The sequence below is a fragment of the Akebia trifoliata genome, chromosome 15, assembly GCF_017979445.1.
Source record: "Akebia trifoliata isolate Shusen 1 chromosome 15, ASM1797944v1, whole genome shotgun sequence".
NCBI classification, from domain to species: domain Eukaryota; kingdom Viridiplantae; phylum Streptophyta; class Magnoliopsida; order Ranunculales; family Lardizabalaceae; genus Akebia; species Akebia trifoliata.
In genome coordinates this window covers 3,903,698-3,923,559 of record NC_141389.1, presented here as the reverse complement: position 1 = coordinate 3,923,559, position 19,862 = coordinate 3,903,698, and the positions used below count along the sequence as shown (strand labels likewise).

Sequence of the window (19,862 nt, the reverse complement as noted above, 5' to 3'; positions counted from 1 at the left end):
TTCGTTCCAATTAATCAGACGGATATCGGGTCGGATAAAATGCAGATAAAACGGTTTTTAAATGTAAAACGGCTTAAACCCGTTTTTAAATAGAAACGGATAAAATCCGTTTTATAATTTTGTTCCTGATTCATTGTTTTCTTGTAGTGTATCCAAGCTGTTTTCTATATTGCATCCAACATGTATTTAATCTCCAACCAAAATGTGCCACATAGACACCGTATGTTGCTATAGGAATGGAATGCCGTTCTGGATCACGACTCTACACCAAATAGTGACATAGACATAAATAAGAGAGAGAGAGAGAGAGACTTGGAAATTCTAAGCTTGCCATTAGCAGCCCTAGAAGAAGAAGCATAGCAGCCATGGAAGGGTGGTTCGTATTATAAAATGTAGCCATTGAGAAGAAGCTATAATTATCTATATATCTCATCACCACTACCACTTGAACCCTTAAATAGGGAGGGAAATGGATCCAATATTAAAGAGATAAGAGGTCCTACACCACTAACCAGTCCGACACTCCAAAGAAACTACAACCTTTTTTTCTCCATTTTAAAGAGTATGGGTCTTGAATTCTTTCTTATATTTATTTTTGGTTACAATTTTCAATACTCCTTTGGAGCATTGAGAATAATACTACCTTTGCACACCAAACATGTGGTCCATTCGATTCATCAATCAAGTTTAATCCGTGCTGATCGAGGCGGTATCATGAATAGCTAACTATTGATGGTTCAAATCCCCCAATGGGATGGATCACCTAAAAAACATATATAGAGTGTGAGGATACCCAGACATCGTATTTGATCATTTGGGCCACCTTAATTTGTTTTGTTCATAGCAGTCAAGAATCTACCTAATAATTATATGGAGATGGAGAAAAATCCAAGTCAATGGAAGTCAAGAACCTACTATAGTACAAGATTAATATTAATAATCGTCTAAGTGGGACCCTTGCTGTTAGATGCATTCCCATTAGCTAGATCAAATCGAACCAATCATTGAATAGAATTAATAATCCTAACAAAAAGAAAAACAAATAAACAAAGGGAAAATTACTTAAAGGACCATAGCGGAAGGACTTTTTTCTAAATAGTCCCTAAGTTTGGGCAGTCTCTTAATAATCCATTTCGTAAACTTTTTTTTTTTCTGAACAGTCCATGGATCTCATCTCCCCCATTTCTCACGATTAAATGCCTTAATCGTTTGAATTCATCGTCTTCATCTAAAAAAATTGGATTTTTAACATCTCAATCAAGTTTCAAAGACTTCATTCTGTCGAGAAGGATTTAAGATGGAAGAAGAAGCCATTTTCAAGATTTTTTTCAAATATTTTGAAGATGTATGTAAAAAATTAGGGGTTTTGTACTTTTTTGTTCTTAATTTTTAAATGAAAATCGATCAAGAATAGTCCTTTTGGGTTTAAATGTATTTCAGTCGAAAAAACTAGAAAATTAAAAATGGGTGGGTTTTACCAGTGTCAAGTTCGACAATAAATAATGGCTACTTCTATCGTAAAAAGTGTGAACTCGACACTAAAACTTCATTTTTTGGAAAAGTCGTGCGAATGTTAAAAATGTGTTGAACACGTTCCCTTTTTGGAATTTAAGTGTTTGGGATCATTAATGACTCCTTTTGTTTGTCGATTCTCTCAACTACCAACACTTCAACGAGCCTCCGTAAAAGACACATGGCATATTCAAATTTTAAGATCTTTTCGCCAATCTCTCTCTTATCGAATCCCTTCTAGATTTTTTTTTACCTTGCTCACCTTAGGTGAGTTCTTCTTCTTCTTTCAGTTAATAACAATTGTATAATCAGATCTTCCCTATTTTTTTGTTTTATTTATTTTTTATTTTAGATTGATCTTTCAATTGATTTGATTTTTTCCTAAAATTAATGGGTAAAATCAATCTCGGATTTATATGTTTAATTGCCAATTTCCTCTTAACCTCCATATTTTTTTTATAATTTTAGATTGATTGTTCAATTGATTTGATTTTCCCCTAAAACCAATTGGTAAAATCAATCTCAGATTTATGTGTTTAATTGCAAATTTTCTCTTAACCTCTATATTTTAACTTTCATCATCAAAACCCTAAATTTTAAAAACTATTATTGGCACCCGAACTTTTATTTATTACATCCAATTAAAAATAAAGAAAATAAGGGAATGGGGTCTAATAAATAAAAGTTGGGGCCAAAAGAATCTTAATCATTTTTTTTGTGTCTAAATTTATATTTTTTTTATTGATTTAAAAATTTATATGAGTCTAAATATAATTGTAAATAAATTCTATAATAAGTAAAAGTTGAAGTGCCAATAAAAGCTTACTCTTTTTTTTTCCAGATTTATATTTTTTTAAGTTTAAAATTTTATGAGCCTAAACATAATTGTACATAACTTCTATCAACTAGTGTTATAATGTATCGTAGTGTTGAAATTACCCTTTGTAATGTAGGAAGTAGGGGTGCAACTTGGTTCGGGTTTGAGGAAAATCAGAATCAAACCGACCAAGGTCGGTTCTATTATATTGGAACCAGAACTGAACCAAATTGGTTTAGAACCGAACCAACCCAAACCGACCTTAATTTGGTTCCATGGGTTGTTTGACATCAGGTAGTCATTTTCGATCAGAAAATCGAGACTCAAAAAGAATCTTAATAGATGCAAATTGAGAGAAGGGGGAGGGGGAGGGGTTTTTAAAGGAGATCAAAGAGGGAAGAGGGAAGAGTGAATGAATAGCAGTTAGAGACAGAGAGAGAGAAAGACAACCGTACCTCAGGACGAGAGAGAGAACGAGATGCAACCCACAGTCGATCGTCGGAGTTGAGTGCAAACCACGGCCACACGCCTACACAGTCGCACTGTCACACAGTCGCACTATTGCACACAATGGCAAAAGACGAGAGAGAGGAAGACAACCATACCTTAGGACGAGAGAGAGAACGAAAAGCAGCCCATAGCCGGTCGCCGGAGTTGAGTGCAAACCATAGCCGCACGCCTGCACAATCGCACTGTCGCACATATCTCGTGCGAATAAAAATTTAATATTTTATTTTATATTAACAGTGGTTCGCTTTTTTGATTTGGTTGGATTTTTTATATTACCTGAACCGAGAATCGAATTGAATTCATCGGTTCTCCATTTTTTAAACCCGAAACCAAACCGATAATAGTCTAAATCGAATCAAACCAATTCAAATTACACGATTTGGTTCGATTCTCGATTTGAACCGAATTAAGTTGTACCCCTAATAGGAAGGGTACATTTTGATCTTTAATTGGGTGTGATAAATAATTTAAGAAATTGGGGTATAATAAGTAAAAGTTGGGGTGCCAATCAGTTTGCAATAAGCAAAGTTAAAAATTTAAATTTTGTTTTTGTAGTTTTTATCAAGATAATGTCTAGTCAATCATAGTAAAGGCGTATTGGGATTCAACAATGCATAAAATTTAAGTGGAATGTTATATTGAAATAATTCAAGTAAAAGAGGAAGGGGTTAACCTTAAAATGACATGAATAAATAAATAATTTTAAATTATTTAAATATTTGTTTTGTAAATAAAAATAGAGAACTACTCTTGGCACCCCAACTTTTATTTATTACACCCTATAAAAAATCATAAATAAAAATTGTGGAGCCAATAGAAATTCTCTCAATTTTTTGTTAGATTGTTATCTTTTTTTTTTTTTTTTTTTTCAAAATTTCATATGAACTTAATCATAATTGTAAACAATTGCTAAAATTGTTTGAACGTGCACTATAATGTTGAGATTATAATTTGTTCCAAACGTTTGTAATTTTTGAAGAGTGTGTTTTAATATGTAATTTGGATTTGATAAATAATTTAAGAAATTGGGGTGTAATAATTAAAATTTGGGGTGCCAATAGTACCTCTATAATAATTTAACAAATTCGGGTATAATTCAAATTTTTCACAAAAAAAAAATGATTTTTATATAGTTATCACAGAAGTTAAAGTAAAATAATATTTTTTTATGCAACTCCAGCAATAAAAATAATTTTCTGCGAAATTTTCCATGATGTGCTCAAACAGTAACAAATGATTGGCCTGACAAATCAATTGCCTGGCAAATGTGTTTTCTTTGCAATCAAACACGCCTAAGTACATTTAACGTAATCTGTAACGATTCCAGCATTGATATTTTTGTTCCCATCCAAATATACCTATTCCAGATATTGGATTTCGGTGGCAGATCTGAATCATTGAAAACTCAACTCATTTTTTGTAATGTGGTAGGTATTTCATACTAAATTGCATTGATTGTTTACACGTGGTAACAATAAAATGATTAAGAATTCAATATTTTCTTTTCATATATTTTATACTTTATGTTTGGATTGTACATCTTTTTCTTTTTTTTTTCTTAGGCCTAGCTTGGTACAAATCTCTCGTAATTTTGGTAATACTCCTGAATTGCTCATGTTTTTGTGATTTATTTTTGGATCATTATTTAATTGGGTTTTACTTACCGATGCCACTTCTTGAGAACAAGTAAGAGTTGGGGTGCCATATAAGCTCTCTCTTATTATGTGTTTTGCTAGATTTCTAATTTTACGTTTTAAGATTTTGTATGAGCCTAATCACAATTGTAAATAAAGGATTTTGTATGTTAGTTGATTTCTTATTTGTAGAATTTTACGAACTTTTGGAAAAAATTATGCAAAGAGTAATGGCATTCCTATAGTCCTAAGCCCACCAAAGGATTAAGAAATTATTGAATCAAACATATATGTTTTTCAATATTTATGAAAATAGACAATCCTATCAGGCTTGGATATATAATTAAAAGTTCTTAGCAGATCGATAACTATTCGATTCGAACCCAATCAACAAAACTAAGACATTTTAATATTAACTCTTTATTAAGATAATTAGCCCTATGTGCATGTGATGTGGGGGCTCTTCCGTCCCCCCTAGTCAGACATAAGTTCAGACACCAAAAGAAAAAAAGAAGAAACTATGATTATGAGTACCGATAATCTTATTTAGCCACGTGGCAGTTCAATCAATTTATCTGACATGACAGACTTGGAATCATTGATGTGCTCTTCTAGGGATACGAAACTATGGTTCCCTATAAATAGGTGTAGTTTTGTTTTGTATCTCAAGGAGATCACATCTACGGTTTCGAGCCTATCACATCAGGTAAGTTGATTAAGTATGTCACATGCCTAAGTCAGATTATCAGGATTAATATTTTATTTACGTTTAATTAGACTTTAGATAATATGTTCAGTACTTCTTTGGAGCATTGAGGATGATGCACTCCTTTGTATACAATACATTTGGTCCATGTGACTCATCAATCATATTCATGGTGATTGAGGCCATATATGATTAGTGATATCTAACAGTCGGATTCAATTATTTGGTGGGGCTAAAAGTGATCAAACACCCAATATTCACCCGACCCAAGATCTGGCAACTTGAAGGACATGGATCAGGATTGTGTTTAGTCAAGGGTCAAGATTCGAAGTCAATGGGTCAAATAAGTTGATATTGGCCGGGGGGGGGGGGGGGGGGGCGAATGATGTTAATTTGGATAAATTTAAGAAAAATCCGGAGTTTATACAAATGATGTTATTTTTGTTTCTTCCCAAACTCTATCACTTCGTATGGTTAAAGAAGAAAGCATTTTGAAGTTAAAGGATACAAATGTAACCATATTTGACGATTAATTAATAAATCATCAATCAATTTATCGATTCAACAATTTAATTGGTTGAATTCTATTATGTAGACTTTTATGAATTTTTGGGAATTTTTTGGAGAATTTTGTGACTATGGTGTGATCTGGTTAGGATCACACCATACAGAATATAGTCCAAAGCTAATTACCCAAAGATTAAGAACTTATTGAATCAACATAATTTTATTTTTTTAATATTTATGAAAATGGACAATCACAAGAGGTCTTAATATATTAAAATTTCTTGGCAGATCGATACCAATTAAATACGAATCTGATCAACAAAACTAAGACACCATGACATTATCAAGTATTAACTCTTTATTAAGATAACTAGTCCTTTAATAGGCATATCTCCATTACATGTTTGGATAAATGTTTCCTTACCCTCTACTGCCATAGATAAGACCGTTCTTATTCAATATACTAATACACGTTAATCTTTCTCTTAATTAACTAAAATTGATTGGATTCACAGGTTGTCTATTTTGAAAAAAGAGTCCAAAATTTTGCTCAATCCCTGCGTCCTTGAGATTCTCATTGAACAAGGCAAACACATAAGTGTTTATAGGCCTTCCCGACCTCTTCGGTGTACCTCCTTTCACATGGTTGATCAAATTCTGGTTGTAGGTTCGTGCATTGTCGACTGATGCAGCAGCACCACCAGCGGAAGGCCATCCACTCTCCGATACAACAATTTCTAAAGCTGATCCCTTGGCCTTTTCTAGAGCAGAGTAGAGAGCATCGACAACAGCATCAAAGAGATTTTGATATTCAAATTGACCATCTTGATTAGATATGTTAGATCTGAATAAAGCATAATCAAGAGGGACACTTGATGGATTACCGACGTGACTGAAGTAAGGGTACACATTGGCTAAAAGTGGCGCTTGGTTGATTACTAAGTACTCTATGATTGAGTCGATAAATGATCGCACGTTGGCTCTGAAGGCACCTGCCGATGGTGGAAAGGATTCTCCAAGAAGGCTTGTGTCAATCGCGGTTGACACCTTGATTTGGTTTTGTAGGCCAGCTGATACAATTGCATTGTAAATGTTTCGCATTGCGGGCAAGATATTTGCAGCATTCGGGTCTCTAGGATTTAATTACTTCATTACCAACAGCAATGTATTTGAAACTTACATTAGAATAGTCCCTTATATTTCTCTGGACCCAGGTATTAGCGGCGGAAGCATCAGATGCTAGACGTTGAAGGTCTGGGTTTGGCACACCGAGTATGAGTTCAATGTATGATCAGGGGCATGCTTAAAAAACTGTGTCATATTATCAAAATTCTTAGGTGGTGCTTCATAACACTTGTAGAAGCATTTTTAATCATGTTTGAGTTGTAAATCTGTGTTTTCATCGGTAATCACCATTTGATTAAAAATGTTGCGTTAAGAAATTGCATTTTCAAACGCAAATATGAAAAGCAGTATAGACTCGCTTTTTTTTATTTGCGTTTGCAAGAGAAGCAAACACCGAAAAAATGGTTTAACTGAAAAGATTGACATGCCCCGTTCTTCTCTTCTTTTCTTTTTTGTCGACAGAACCTCACACAGTTTTCTCTCTCTCTCTCTCTCTCTCTCTCTCTCTCTCTCTCACTCACACACACAGATCTCTCTCTCCTCTCTTCTATGTCGACAGAACCTCAAATAGCTATGCTTCTCGTATAGCTCTCTCTCTCTTCTTCTAGATAGCACCTCACACAACACATAGTTGTTCTCGACAGAGCCTTACACAACACAACCCTCTAGATCTTCTTCTCGGCAGATCCTCACAAAGCCCTAACCCTCAACCAGTTTACTCTTTTGTTCTCGATAGAAGGTCACACAGTCCTAACCCTCAGACAACCTACCTTCAATAGCAGCCGATCTTGACACCAGTTTCTCCTGCGGTGATCGTTCAGGTATCTTCTCTCTTTCCTCAACATGCGCCAAAAAAACCCTCGATTTGTATGTAAAAGTGATTGATTTTTCATCTTTAAAATCAAGGGTTTTGGTTGAGGTTTGTTATAAATTTCTTATACACCTTGAACAGGTATCTGATAATCGAATGTTATCGGGTATTCGATAATCTAATTTATAAATTTATAAATTTATAAACTTTTTTTTTAATAAATCTAATCGAATGTTATTGAGTATTCGATAATCAAATTTATAATAAATAAAAAAATTATAAATCGAATCGAATGTTATTGTGTATCCAATAATCTAATTTATAATTTTATTATAAAAAATATTGTAAATTGAATCGAATGTTATTGAGTATTCGACAATCTAATTCATAAATTTATAATTTTTTTATAAATCAAATATTATCGGGTATTCGATAATCTAATTTATAAATTTATAATTATTTCTTTATAAATCGAATCGAATGTTATCGGGTATTCGATAATCTAATTTATAATTTTTTTATAAATCGAATGTTATTGGGTATTCGATAATCTAATTTATAAATTTATAATTTTATTTTATAAATCGAATGTTATCAAGTATTCGATAATATAATTTATAATTTTATTTTATAAATCGAATATTACTGGATATTCGATAATTTAATTCATAATTTTTTTTTATTATAAATCGAATTGAATGTTATCAGGTATTTGATAATCTAATTTACAAATTTATAAATCGAATGTTATCGGGTATTCGATGATTTAATTTATAAATTATAAATTTATTTTAAAAATAAAATGTTATTGGGTATTCGATAATCTAATTTATAAATTTATAATTTTTTTTATAAATCGAATATTATCGGGTATTCAATAATCTAATTTATAATTTTTTTATAAATCGAATTGAATATCCATAACAATTCTCCTTTTTACCCTATTTTAAGGTGATTTCTTATATATATATACTTTAAAATTATTTCTTTTATTAATATTTATAGATTAATAAACTTTAAAAATATGTAGGGTTGTATTGAAGCGATAGACAGGATACACGTTAGTGCACTTGTACCAATAGAAAAATAAGTATGATATCGATGACATAATGGACTCACACAAAATATAATAGCAACATGTTCATTTGACATGTTGTTCACTCATGTGGTGGTTAGTTGGAAAGGGTCGGCTAATGATTCACATGTCTTCCTTGATATATTGAATACTTACAGCTTAAATTTTTCATATCTTTCACCTGGTCTGTATGTAAAAGCTTATCAATTATATATGTTTATATTGAATCCAAGAAATTCATTTTTTTCGATAATAGGTCAATATTATCTGGTAGTTGTTGGCTGCCCACTCATGGATGGTTATCTCAAATCTTATCGAGGTATTTGATATTATTTACAAGACTATAGGAGATCACGGGCAAATGATCGAAAAGAACTATTCGATTATTTACATTTTTCACTTCGGAACATGATCGAGCGAACATTTGGGATTTTGAAGGCAAAATGGACAATATTAAAGTTGATGCGTTCATATAATTTAAACAAATAATGAAATATTGTTGTTGCATGCATAGTATTGCATAATTTTATCAGAAAATATGTTATTATCGATGAATAATTTGCTCGATTCGATAAAGAAGGATCAATGAAAGAAGAAGAAGAGGGCATCACTAATCAAGAGTATCCAGTTCCCTCATCAGTATGTTATTAGAGTCAACAAACAATGAAAATATATAGGAATTCAATAGCCGATGTCATTTTTACTAACGATCATTGATACATTTTCATATTATGTTTATTACTTTGTATTGTAAGTGTAAATACTATTATTCGGTGTTGTGATAAAGATTATATTATTTTTAAATATATTTCCAAGATTTCATACTTATTCATTTATGTTTTTGTGTATGATGAATAAAATTGATGGCAGACTATACGTATCCACCATTTTATTCATGTGGTCGAGGGATGACATTAATTACAACTATAAAAAAAAAGAAAATTATGGGAGGATGTTTTATAGGTATCCATCTTGACAGGTAATATTTCATTGATATTAATGTTAGTTACCTAGATAATTAGATTTATATTAATTCATGTGTTATTTTACTTTATAGAGACATTCAAGGTCTTTTGTGTGAACAGATGAAATTGACATTATCAATGATAATGTTGTTCAAGATAAAGTAACGGAGACAAATAAAAAGAATGATAAATATATCTTGTATGCATTTGTTGGATGTGTATTTTTCGTATTTTTATTTATTTCAGTTGTACTTATTATATTATCTATGGTTATTATATTTAAATGATGTTAGAATATAAATGTGATGTTATGTGGATATTTTATGTATTTACGATGTAATGTAGATGTTGAATTGTGTATTATGCAGGTATTTTGTTTATCAAAAAAATTTCTTATGTCTATTTTTAAGAAGAGATGCTGTTGAAATTTCTATAAAATTATAAAAAAAATTAAATTAAAATAATTATTTTTATAAATTTTTAGTATAAATTTAATATATTTATATATATATATATATATATATATATATATATATATGGGAAATGTTCAGCAACAAACATTTTGACAAAACATTTTTCAAAACATGGGTTAGAGGTTTTGGAATGGGCTGATTTTTGGTGAGGATGATCTCTACGGTGAGGAGATCATCATCACCAAAAATCAGCCCATTCCAAAACTTCTAACCCCATCAAAAATGGTTTACAAGAAATGGACGGTCCACAATTTTTCAACTTGTAAACTGGGGATAGAAGTTTTGGAATGGGCTGATTTTTGGTGAGGATGATCTCCTCAGCGTAGAGATCATCCTCACCAGAAATCAGCTCATTCCAAAATCTCTAACCCATGTTTTGAAAAATGTTCTGCCAAAATGTTTGTCAAAATGTTTGTTGCTGAACGGGACCATATATATATATATATATATATATATATATATATATATATATATATATATATATATATATATATATATATATATATATATATATATAATGTAATTATATATTCATAAGGTATTCTGGTCATTTTTGGTGCATTCTTAATATTAAGGGTATTCTTATCATTTTACCCTAATACAACAGAATCCAGCAGTAGTATCAAATAATAATTATCAACTTCTAGTAAACAGCACAGCACTTTTACAAAACTCTATCAAACAAGCTTTTCAATATTCTAGCTTTTTACAATAGAATCTGATAGTAAATTTTGGCAGTTGTATCAAACGAGGCCTTAGACTTCGTATTTATAAAGTTGGGGTCATTTATTGTCTCATGACTCACTAGAACCTTCGTGAAGAGTTTATCTATTCTTATGACTTCACCAAGTCAATGGCTATGAAATATGCATGGAAAACTATAAATATTTGTCCCATCATTTGGACCCACCAAGTTTCATCCTGATTAGCAAATTTAAACCATTGGATTTGAACATATATTTCATCAACGACTTTAGAATTATGCCAAAGGGAGGATTCCAAATCCATCATTAACAAAGAGAGCTACTATTGCCACACCAACTGTATGCAATTCTTTAGTGAGTTACGTAGGAATTGGTGTGTCATTAGCAAAAGTTGGTGTGGAAATAGCAACTCTCTTTAAAAAATGTCTAAAATCGATATCATATGACCATAATTATTGATCAAAATTTACGTGACTAACCACAACCTAATAGTTAGTATTGCTCCCTCTGTGACTTACACTTTTAGGCATGTTGTGGGGTAAACCTTATTTTAGAGGTTACCCCATGTACTAGGGTAACTGGTTATAGCCGGTTTTCCCTCCCCACACAATACACTTGTAGATGTCCCGTGCAGTGGGAAAGCTTGGTTTAAAGGTTACCCCATGTACTAGAGTAATCAGTTATAGTCAGTTTTCCCTCCCCCACACGATACACTTAGACATCACGTGTGATAGGAGAGAGGTCACCCCATGTATTAGGGTAACCAAGTAATCGGCTATAGCTCTCCCACACAGTCTACCCAAGAAAGAAAGAAAGAGAGACTAACTTGTAAATTCTAAGCTAGTTACTAGTAGTCCAAGAAATAGCAGAATAACAACCATAGAGAAGAAGTTACAATTACTTATATATCTCATCATCACCACTACTCCTTGAACCTACTTTGTCGAGAGAGGCGTTTGTATATGACGTGAGTCAGTGGATTCACCCAACCTATACAAGGGGGAATATAAAAGTTTTGAACGAATCTGGCGGGTTGGGATTCTTCATTGGTCCTCAAATTGTTAAAATAAATGTTAATAAATGTTGATTAATATTTATTTAGAATTGATTCAAATAAAATTAATTTAGTTTTTTAAAAAATGATATTTGAAAGTTAATTTATGATTGGTGTACTTTTTTGTTAAAGTAAAAGTAAGTATTTTTTTATTTAAAACATTTCTATTGATCGATATCTTTCAACATGGATTGAAGATTGTAAAAGTACTTTTTGGCGTCTTTTTCAAATATTTTATAAATCTCACATTGCTTTCTAAATCTTTTGGAATGATTTTGAAACCTATAAATAAGAACCTATTCTCAATTCTATCTTCATTCCAAAGACTTTCTCCTTGAGAGCTCCTAATGGCTTTTAGCTATATGGAAATTTTAATAATTCTTTTTGATTATATATATATAATAAGAATGAAAGAAAAGAAATAAAGATAGAGAAAGAGAAATTTAAAATAAAGGAGGGCTGTCCAAATTTAGATAGGCACCAATATCGACGCAAGAGGTGTCAAAAGGGCCCATAGGGTTCTTAATAGACTCTTTGATCTGGATAGGTGCCTAGTGGTTCCAATGGATTTCATACCTATTGAATTTCTTAATCCATTTACAAATGGATGTGACTTTTGAAATTGTTCTCTATCAATTCTGTTAAAAAAAATTTAATTCTAACTTTCTACAAAAAAAGGGCATTCGTGTATCCGAGATTCTGTGTGATAGATTTTCTTAAAATAGTGTTAATTTTGATGAAATATATAGTTGTGAGAAAACTGGGCTATGTTGTATCCTATAGACAAATTCACCATCAACCTATCTGCATTTTCATTGCAATCGGAGTGTGGTGTCTATTGTCTATAAGATAACGTAGATTACTACGTGTCTTAGAGAAATTTTCTTCTTTATTTTCAAGTTATATTTTTCTAAAAATTTATAAACAATATAATATTGTTTTAATGGTACAAAGCATCAAGTTTATGAATCAAGACCTTGTGAAACTTGATTGTTTTAATAGGTTGAATTTCAAACGATGGTAATAGAAGGTATTCTTTATGCTCTATCAATTTAAGGTTAAGTATGTTCTTACAACAGCATGTCCAACTATTTCAACGAATGCACCTTCTAAAAAAATCGACACTCAACGAAAATGACAAGATGATGATCTGGATTATTGAGACCATGTACTAAATGCGATGACTGACAGATTATTCGACTCATTTTGCATATATACAACTGCTAAAGAATTATGACACTCACTAAAAAATAAGAATTTAACTGAAGATGCAAGTACAAAAACTTTTTTAATTTTTAAATACTTTGATTTTAAAATGACAGAAATAAATATATTCTTGAACAAGTTCAAGAGTAGCAATTTATTGTTACTAAGTTGAAGGAAGAAAATATTGAACATCCCAAAAGTTTTCAAGTGGGTGCAATTATCTCCAAATTACCACCCAATCGGAAAGTCTATAGAAAATTTTTGTCTTACAATAAGAATTTGCAAACTCTGGATTAGACTTTCAAAGGTTTAAAAATAGAAAAAGAAATAAGATCAGAAATAGAAAGAATGATCGCTCTGAATCTATTAAGGCTCATATAGTTGAGTCTATAATTCAAAAAAAGAAAAAGTACAATAAGCCTTTTACCAATAGAAAATCATTCAGGAAATTTATCAGGAAAAATAATTATTGTCAATTCAAAAAGAATGAAAGCGACTGGTATGTTTGTGGGAAAAAAATGACATTTTGCAAGAGATTGTATAAAAACGTCAAGCTAAGAAATCAAAAATCGAATCTAACATGGTAGGAGATGTAGTGGTTGCCGTTGTATCTGAAGTAAATATGGTTGAAACGAAAGGACATTGATGGATCGACTCAGGTACAACACGACATGTATCATTTGATAGATTTGCTTTCAAATCTTAAAAAGCTCAAGATGAATGACAACTTTACATGGGAAATTCTTCTACCATTAAGATTACAGGCTACGGTACTATGAAATTCAAATTAACTTTTGGAAAAAATTCTCTGGTTAAAAGATGTTCTACATGCTCTCAAAATTAAGATTAATTTACTTTTTGCTTGTACGTTGGACAAAAATGGGTTCAAATTAGTCCTTCATTTTCGAAAACTGGTCTTGACCAAAGATGATGTTTTCATTGGCAAATGGTATGTTGTAAACAATATGATTAAATTGAATATAATCAATTTAAAATATTAACGAGTTTGGGATTGTTTAGCCTAAGACAGAAAATCAAATGACAAAATTTGAAAATTAAGCTTTAGAATAGCCAATCAAGTTCAATCCGTAGTGCTCGAGGCTGTATCATGAATAGCCAACTATTGATGGTTCAAATCCCCCAATGGGATCACCTAAAAAACATATATAGAGTGTGAGGATATCTAGACATCGTATTTGATCAGTTGGGCCACCTTAATTTGTTTTGTTCGTTGCAGTCAAGAATCTACCTAACAATTATATGGAGATGGAGAAAAATCCAAGTCAATGGAAGTCAAGAACCGACTATAGAACAAGATTAATATTAATAGTCGTCTAAGTGGGACCCGTCTTATTAGATGCATTCCTACTAGCTAGATCAAATTGAACCAATCATTGAATAGAATGAATAATCTTAAAAAATAAACAAATAAACAAAGGGAAAGTTACTTAAAGGACCATAGCGGAAGGACTTTTTTCTAAATAGTCCCTAAGTCTGGGTAGTCTCTTAATCGTTCATTTAGTAAACTTTTTTTTTCTGAACAGTCCATGGATCTCATCTCCCAATATCTTAATAGTTCATTTAGTTAACTTTTTCTTTTTCTGAACAGTCCATGGATCTCATCTCCCACATTCCCCACGATTAAATGCCCTAATTGTTCGAATTAATTGTTTTCATCTAAAAAAATTAGATTTTTAACATCTCAATCGACTTTCAAAGACTCCATTCTGTCGGGAAGGATTTAAGATGGAAGAAGAAGCCATTTTCAAGGGCTTTTTCAAATATTTTGAAGATGTACTTTTTTTTTCTTAATTTTAAATGAAAATCGATGAAGAATAATTATTTTGGGTTGAAATGTATTTCAGTCGAAAAAACTAGAAAATTAAACATGGGTGGGTTTTACCAGTGTCAAGTTCAACAATAAATAATGGCTAGTTCAACAGTAAAAAGTATAAACTCAACACTAAAAGCTTCCTCTTTTGGAAAAGTCATGCGAAGGTTAAATACGTGTTGAACACGTTCCTTTTTTGGAACTTAAGTGTTTGGGATCATTAAAGACTCCTTTTGGTTGCCGATTCTCTCAACTACTAACACTTCAACTAGCCTCCGTAAAAGACACATGACATATTCAATTTTTAAGATCTTTTTGCCAACCTCTCTTTTATCAAATTCCTCTTAGATTTTTTTTGACCTTGTTCTCCTTAGGTGAGTTCTTCTTCTTCTTCTTCTAGTTAATAACAATTGTATAATCAGATCTTCCCCATTTTTATATATATATTTAAAAAAAAATTTAGATTGATCTTTCAATTGATTTGATTTTTTCCTAAAATCAATGGGTAAAATCTATCTCAGATTTATGTGTTTAATTGCCAATTTCCTCTTAACCTCCATATTTTTTTTAAATTTTGTATTGATTTGATTTTCTTGTAAAACCAATGGGTAAAATCAATATCAGATTTATGTGATTAATTGCAAATTTCCCATTATGTGTATTCTTTTTAATTTTAGATTGATTTTTCAATGGATTTGATTTTCTCCTCAAATTAATGGGTAAAATCAATCTCAGATTTATGTGTTTAATTGTAAATTTCCTCTTAACCTCCATGTTTTAACTTTCATCATCAAAACCCTAAATTTTAAGAGCTGTTATTGGCACCCCAACTTTTACTTATTACACCCAATTAAAAATAAAGAAAATTAGTGAATGAGGTGTAATAAATAAAAGTTGGGGTGACAATACAATCTTAATCAATTTTTTTTTTCCTAGATTTATATTTTTTATTGATTTAAAATTTTATATGAGTCTAAATATAATTGTAAATAAATTCTATAATACGTAAAAATTGAAGTGCCAATAGAAGTTTACTTTTTCTTCTACTAGATTTATATTATTTTAAGTTTAAAATTTTATGAGATTAAACATAATTGTACAGAACTTCTATCAATAGTGTTATAATGTATCGTAGTGTTGAGATTACTCTTTGTAACGTTGGAAGAGTGCATTTTAATTTTTAATTGGGTGTGATAAATAATTTAAGAAATTGGAGTGTAATAAGTAAATGTTGGGGTGCCAATCAGATTGTAATAAGTAAAGTTGGAAATAATTTTTGAGTACACATTGGGGTAGATTGCAGATTCTAAATTGCAAATCACATGATAATTCTCTGATTCAATGAAATATCATATTACATGGTCTAAATAATTAGGTTGATGTATAGACACATTTGTGAGTAGATTAATTAATTTATTTCTTTTCTTTAAATTTTTTTTTTTTTATTATTTAAATTTCGTTTTTGCAGTTTTTATCAAGATAATGTCTAATCAACCATCAGGAAAGGCATATTAGGATTCAGCAATGTATAAAATTTAGGTGGAATGTTATGTTAAAGTAGTTCAAAAATATGGTAAAGGAGGAAGGGGTCTAACCTTAAAAGGACATGATTAAATAATTAATTTTAAATTATTTCAATATTTGTTTTGTAAATAAAAATAGAGAACTACTCTTGGCACCCCAATTTTTATTGATTACACCCTATAAAAAATCATAAATAAAAGTTATGGAGACAATAGAAACTTTCTCAGTTTTTTGCTAGATTGTTATCTATTTTTTATTTATTTTTAGAATTTTATATGAACTTAATCATAATTGTAAACAACTACTAAAATTGTTTGAACATGTGTTAGAATGTTGAGATTATAATTTGTGCCAAACCTTTGTAATTTTTTAAGAGTGTGATTTAATATTTAATTTGGGTTTGATAAATAATTTAAGAAATTGGGGTATAATTCAAATTTTTCACAAAAAAATTGATTTTTATATAATTGTCACAGAAGTTAAAGTAAAATAATTTTTCTTTATGCAACTCCAACAACAAAAACAATTTTCTGCCAAATTTTCCATGATGTGCTCAAACAGTAGAAAATTATTTGCCTAACAAATCAATATTGACCAAACCGAACAGGGTTGGGATCGAGCGTAGACGTCAAGTTGCCCAAATTGCCCGAATCCTAACTTAATATGATTATAATTTCACATTTCTGACCTTAGTTAATTATCATCATCTTTTTATTAACATTTACTTATAAGTTAATGTATGTGAACTTTGAAATATATTTTTATGACAAACAATTGCAAATTTTATATTTTATCTTTACATACCACTTACCTTTATATAAGTCATTATCATTACTACATTATCTAATATTAATGAGGAATGAGCCAACTTGACTAACCAGACTTGCATAGGGCTTGGGTTGAGAGTTTCATGCCCGGGGTGGGTTGGGCACGATACGGTTGACACGTTGATTTGGTTTTGTAGGCCAGCTGATACAATTGCATTGTAAATGTTTCGCATTGCGGGCAGACATTTGCAGCATTCGGGTCGCTAGGATTTACTTCATTACCAACGGCAATGTATTTGAACCTTACATTAAAATAGTCCCTTATATTTCTCTGGACCCAGGTATTAGCGGTGGAAGCATCAGATGCAAGATGTTGAAGGTTTGGGTTTGGTGCACCGACTATGAGTTCAATGTTGAATCCTCTAAGGGCTTGTAGAGTTGCTTGGTCTGGATTCTCATCTTTGCTATGTTCCTTGATCTATATAGATCGACATCTTGTTGTTTTGATGTAAATTGTTCACTTGCCCTCCATAACAAACTCCAATGGATTGTACACCTTCATCAAATCAACAAAATATTAGAAAACTTTGAATTCCCAATAAAAATCTATGAGAGTAAACACATGTATGGGTTAGGTTCCCATGACTGCATGATGAATTAGGTAAAAAAATACATGATCCCAAACATTTAAACATAAAATACAACGATTGTTACTTGTCCTTGGGATAAGTATCTATGAGATATGTGTTATTAGGATACACATAAATCCCAACCATTGGATTTCGTGTTTACATGGTTGGGATCATGTATTTTCACACGAGTCATATATTCTTCACAAGTCACAGAAACTTGACCCATATATAGGTATATGGGCCACGAAGACTTTGTCTATAATCCCGCCTTCACGATGTCAATGGCAATAAACACATATTTTGGATAGAAATTTCAATAATTAAAATTTATAAATATAAAAAACTATAGTATGATTGTTGGGTCATGCTCCCGCTGTGAGTAAGGACTTCTAGGCACATTGTGTGGTAGAAAAACTTGTTTTAGAGGTTACCCCAAGTATTGGTGTGTACCGGCTATTACTGGTTCCCCTCCACCATGTGGTGCGCCCAAAAGGGTTAGTGAAGCTATAACCGGTGTTTTGTTCCTATAGACTAGGAATGGTGTCTACTTGGCACGTTTTGATTGGAGTTTAAAACGCATTGGGCTCTTATCCAAGGCGTTTTCTGTATTGTATGCAACAAGCTGCATTTAATCTCCAAGCAAAACGTACCATGTAGACATCGTCTGTTGATGTAAGAATGTTTTCGTTGGAGTTTAAAATACATTGGGCTCCTATCCAAGCCATTTTCTATATTGCATGCAACACGATGTATTAAATCTTCAACCAAAATATGCCATATAGACATCATATGTTGCTAAAGGAATGTTTTGATTGGAGCTTAAAATACATTGGGCCCCTATCCAAGCCATTTTCTATATTGCATCCAACGCGATGTATTTAATCTCCAACCAAAATGTACCACACAGACACCGTATGTTGCTATAGGAATGGAATGCCGTTCTGGATCCTGACTCCACACCAAATAGTGACATAAACATATATAAGAGAGAGAAAGACTTGTAAATTCTTAGCTTGCCATTACCAACCCTAGAAGAAGAAGCATAGCAGCCATGGAAGGGTTGTTAGTATTATAAAATGTAGCCATTGAGAAGAAGCTATAATTATCTCATCACCACTACCGCTTGAACCCTTTATATAGGGAGGGAAATGGATCCAATATTAAAGAGATAAGAGGTCCCACACCACTTACCAGTCAGACACTCCAAAGAAACTACAACCTTTTTTTTCTCCATTTTCAAGAGTATGGGTCTGGAATTCTTTCTTGCATTTATGTTTGGTTGCAATTTTCAATACTCCTTTGGAGCATTGAGAATAATACTACCTTTGCATGCCATACATGTGGTCCATTTGATTCATCAATCAAGTTCAATCCGTGGTGATCTAGGCTGTATAATGAATAGCCAACTATTGATGGTTCAAATCCCCATTGGGATCACGGAAAAAACATATATAGAGTGTGAGGATATCTAGACATCGTATTTGATCATTTGGGCCACCTTAATTTGTTTTGTTCGTTGCAGTCAAGAATCTAGCTAACAATTATATGGAGATGGAGAAAAATCCAAGTCAATGGAAGTCAAGAACCGACTATTGCACAACATTAATGCTAATAGTCATCTAAGTGGGATCCTTGCTGTTAGATGCATTCCTACTAGCTAGATCAAATCGAACCAATCATTGGATAGAATTAATACTCCTAAAAAAAAATAAACAAATAAACAAAGGGAAATTACTTAAAAGACCATAGCGGAAGGACTTTTTTCTTATAGTCCCTAAGTTTGGGTGGTCTCTTAATAGTCCATTTAGTAAACCTTTTTTTTTCTGAACAGTCCATAGATCTCATCTCCTACATTTCTCATGATTAAATGCCCTAATCGTTCGAATTCAACGTTTTCATCTAAAAAAATTAGATTTTTAACATCTCAATCGAATTTCAAAGACTCCATTCTGTCGGGAAGGATTTAAATTGGAAGAAGAAGCCATTTTCAAGGATGTTTTCAAATGTTT

General features: G+C 31.6%; 1 pseudogene; it reads right to left on the bottom strand.

The window, feature by feature from the left end:
• Positions 1-6,161: 6,161 nt before the first annotated feature.
• Positions 6,162-18,944, bottom strand: LOC147383988 (glucan endo-1,3-beta-glucosidase-like; annotated as a pseudogene).
• Positions 18,945-19,862: the final 918 nt, after the last annotated feature.